Source organism: Malania oleifera, chromosome 4, assembly GCF_029873635.1.
Source record: "Malania oleifera isolate guangnan ecotype guangnan chromosome 4, ASM2987363v1, whole genome shotgun sequence".
Lineage (NCBI taxonomy): Eukaryota > Viridiplantae > Streptophyta > Magnoliopsida > Santalales > Ximeniaceae > Malania > Malania oleifera.
In genome coordinates, this window is record NC_080420.1 from 85,361,877 (window position 1) to 85,366,701 (window position 4,825).

Sequence of the window (4,825 nt, forward strand, 5' to 3'; positions counted from 1 at the left end):
GATGGATATAGAAAGGCTTGGTGTGGAATTGGTAGAGGGAAATCACTAGACACTCATTGCTAATTTGGTACTCCAACCCACCTTACAGGAAAGAATTAAAGTTGCTCAGATGAAAGATGTGGAATTAATGAAAATTATGGATAAAGTGCAGAATGGTCAGGGAGCAGAGTTTAATATCTCATATAATGGAGCTTTGAGGTTCTGTACCAAACTTTGTGTGCCTACTGATGCTGAAATTAAAAGAATTATCTTGGAGGAAGTGCATTAATCCCTTTATACAGTGCACCTTGGAAACACTAAAATGTATAGGGATCTATGGAAATCTTTTTGGTGGGGTAATATGAAGAAAGAAATCGCTGAATATGTAAAGCAGTGTTTGACATGCCAGCAGGTGAAAGCTGAGTATCAGAGACCGGCGAGATCATTGCAACCACTTCACATCCCCGAATGGAAGTGTGAGCATATTTTGATGGATTTTTTATAGGATTACAGCCAACATTGCATGGGCAAAACGCCATATGGGTGGTGGTGGACCATTTGACAAAGACTTCCCATTTTCTTCCAGTCAGGGCTAACCACTCCATAAGTAGATTGACAGAATTATATATCAAGGAGATAGTTAGACTTCATGGAGTACCAGTGTCCATCATTTCAGACCAAGACCTATAATTCACATCTCAACTCTAAAAGAGCTTATAGAGAGCTTTGGGGTCCCAGTAGACTTTTAGCACGACTTTTCACCCCCAAACCGATGGACAAACAGAGAGGACTATCTAAATATTAGAAGATATGCTTCGAGCTTGTGTGTTAGATTTTGGGGGCAGCTAGATTTAATGCCACTGGTAGAGTTTTCTTATAATAATAGTTACCAGAATAGTATTGAAATGGCATCATATGAAGCACTATATGGTAGAAGGTGCCAAACTCCACTATATTGGGATGAAGTTAGTGAAAGACAGATTCTAGGGCTGGAACTTATACAACAAACTTCTGAGAAAATTAAGCTTATCCAGTAGAGGATTAAAATAGCTCAGAGTAGACAGAAAAGTTATGCAGACACTCACCAGAGGGAGCTGGAGTTGAGTAGGAGATCATATGTTTTTGAAAATTGTACCAATGAAAGGAGTGATGAGATTTGGTAAGAAGGATAAGCTAACCCCTAGGTATATTAGGCTATTTTAGGTATTAGAAAGAATTGGTCAAGTTGCCTACAGGTTAGCGTTACCCCTAGCACTATTCAGAATCCATGACGTATTTCATGTGTTCATATTGAAGAAATATGTCCCAGATCCATCATATATAAGTTATAAGGCACTAGAGCCAGATACTCTATCATATGATAAAGTGTCGTACAGATCTTAGACCAAAAAGAGTAGGAATTGCGTACTAAGAAAATCTCATTGGTTAAGGTACTCTTACGTAATCACGCAGTTGAGGAAGCCTCATGGGAATCAGAGGAGGAAATGCACCAGAGGTACCCACACTTGTTTAGCGGGACCTAGAGTTAGACAGATAATGTATAATTTCAGGTAAGTACTCGTTATATGTAAGCAGGTTTTGTGCAGGTAAAGTAGTTGAGTGTAATTAATTGTAAATCTAAATGTGATGGTTTTTATATTAAGTGGTTTTGGGAGAGTTTTGATTTGATTATTTTAATCTCCCAAATTTGTTTATGTAACCACGGTATTCTTCCGCCACAAGTGAGGATTATTAATAAAATTGGGACGAGGCAGCTATGGGGTGGTCGCCGACTCTTCCTACAATTGGATAAACATTTCAATGAATTCCTAGAGGAGATTGTGGTAAGAGTAATTTAGCAAATTTCGAGGACAATTTTTTTATGAGGGGAGAATGTAGTGATCCCAAAAATAATAATAATAATAATAATTATTATTATTATTATTATTATTATTATTATTATTAATTAAATAATATAATATAATAATATATTCATATAATATAATATGTTTATATATATATCTTCTATTCTCCAGAAACTTTACATTATATTATATTATATATATATATATACCTTCTTATCTCAACTTTAGGAGAATTGAGATTACAATTTTGAAATAGAAGCTCCCAAATCGTGAGCTCTCCTTCTCTCTCTCTCTCTCTCTCTCCTCTCTCTCTCTCTCTCTCTCTCTCTCTCTCTCTCTCTCTCTCTCTCTCTCTCTCTCTCTCTCTCTCTCTCTCCTCAATCTCTCTCAAATCTTTAGTTAAATCGACGATCAGACACCACTGCGAGGTCCCTGTTTCGATCCTTAGCCAGTTAATCAGAGCTGATTTTAAGTTTGAGCTTCCTAGGAACCACTCCAAGGCTAGGGTAAGGATAATGAAATTATATCAGTTAATCATTTTTAAAGTTTAATCAGTTATTGGGAGTGTGTGGGCCTAGGAAACGTGAATATGGTTATTGTTCCGAGGTTGAGCTGATTTTACAAGGGTTTATGAATGCAAGGTTTTGTGCGAACACCGCAGGCACTGTTATAGGATTCCTGCAGGCATTTCTTTAGAAAATAGGTAAGGAGAATAGATTATGCTAAGCGTTTTTACAAAGTTAACTACTAAAATTATAGTATGTAATTTTAGAAATGATATCTAAGTTTTCCTGGGTACACATACATAGGAGATGGGAGTTTTGAAATGATATACACCTTGTGTAAGTTGGGTTGGGTTGAGTAAAACCCTAGAGATAATTATATCAATATTTTCAACAGTATATTAAAGTACGGATTATCAAAGAAAATGTGCGGCATGAGTTGAATATTATGCATAAATAACTTTAACAGTTTATGAAAAAGTATACATATAGACAGAGATCTAACTTTTATACAGTGCCATAATATGACAGTGTTTTTTATTTTTATATATATAAAGCTACGGTGTAATCGAGATTATACAGAGTTTTATACAGATTTTAAACAAAGATATAGTGTTCAATATAGAACTATAGTACAGAGTTTTATACAGATATATTATACAATAATATATTGTTCTATATAAAACTATAGCATTCCCTAAGTGGAACTACAACGTTCCTTATGGAACTATAGCGTTCCTAAGTGGAACTATAGCACATATATTTTATACAAGGATACAGCATTCCTTATGGAACTACAGCATAGTATTTTATACAGAGTTACAGTATTACAGTGGTTTGAAAAACAATATAACAATTTTATGCAAAAATGCGTATATGAAAACATGTTATGTTATTGTTTTGGAAATTGCATTATATGGTTTAAGAACCTTGATGGACCATAGCTAGGCATGGTACCATGGCCCCATAGTTGCTAGTGCAACCACACTTCTTTGATAAGATGTTGGTGGCATAGTCGATTTTGCCATTGAAGTGTAGAGTTACCCCTAGAGTCCAAACCAATAGGTAGGCGAATCGTACTCATAGTTACAGATACAGTTATAGATACAGACATAGTTGATCTAGTCTGGGTAGACCAACCAGTGCTAGGTCCATCCTTCGAGCCGCACAACCCAGATTATGCCGGTTTAATTCATAATGTTACAGTATTATCCATCCAGGGTAGTTCTTCTATACATATATGCACATTTACCTGTACAGAGATGCTTATTTTATATAGAGTATGAACTGAGACACTTGTTATATACAGAGTATGAATCAAGATACAGATTTTTTATATAGAATATGATTTGAGATACCAGTTTATACAGAGTATGATTTGAGATACTATTTTTATAGGCATGTATATAGTTCTATATGAGTTCACAGAGTAAGAAAAAGATAGACTATGAAGGTGTATTTGAAACATTTAAACTCATGTTACCACACACTGATAATAATCTATTATGTCTTACTTAGAGGTGTCTTACTCTTATAATTTCATCATTTCAAGAAACCTAGCTAGACAAGCCTAGAGTTCTTCAAAGCGGAGATTAAGAATAATATTCAAAGTAAGTAATGGTGAGACACCGTGTTGTATAGAAAAGTATTGTGTATTTTTGAAATGGTTATGGATGGACATACTTTGGGAAATTGTGTATAGTTATGGTGATGAATAGAATTGTGGTATTGCTATTGGATGTGTATGTATATAGATGCTTCCGCTGAGTTTTATGACTGTTTGAGGACTGTTGTGCCTAGTGCCACTTTAGGCATCATAGGTTACTATAGTGCATTTGCTACAAGAATTATGTATAGTACTTTACATAGGTTATTATAGTCTAGTATCAGAGTTGTCATGATGATAGTATTATTCTTGTATCAAAGCAAGTTTATTATATATATATATATATATATATATATATATATATATATCAGAGTTGTCATGATGATAGTATTATTCTTGTATCAAAGCAAGTTTATTATATATATATATATATATATATATATATATGGGGGGAAAATGGTAGAAAATCGCGGCATTATAGTGGGAATAAGAGTTGGAAGATGATTATAAATGGTGGAAGTTGTATGAATGTTGTGTCAAAGTCTGTAGCTAAAAAGTTGGGTTTGAAAGTTGAGCCACACCCACAACCATATAAAGTAGCTTTGGTTGATGTCACTATCATGCTCATGAGCCATAGATGCCTAGTCTCCATTAAGATTCGTGATTATGAGGACGAGATTTGGTGTGATGTCCTTCCTATGGATGTTGCCTATATTCTTTTAAGAAGACTGTGGTTGTATGGTTTGGATGTCTCACATAATGGACGTGCCAACAATTATTCCTTTAGGTGCAATGGCAAAAGAATTATTTTGAGTCGGCTAGAACCAAAAGATGAGAAAAAAAAAAAAAAGAAAAGAAAGAAACTAGTGGAGAATCATTGAATATCATAATTA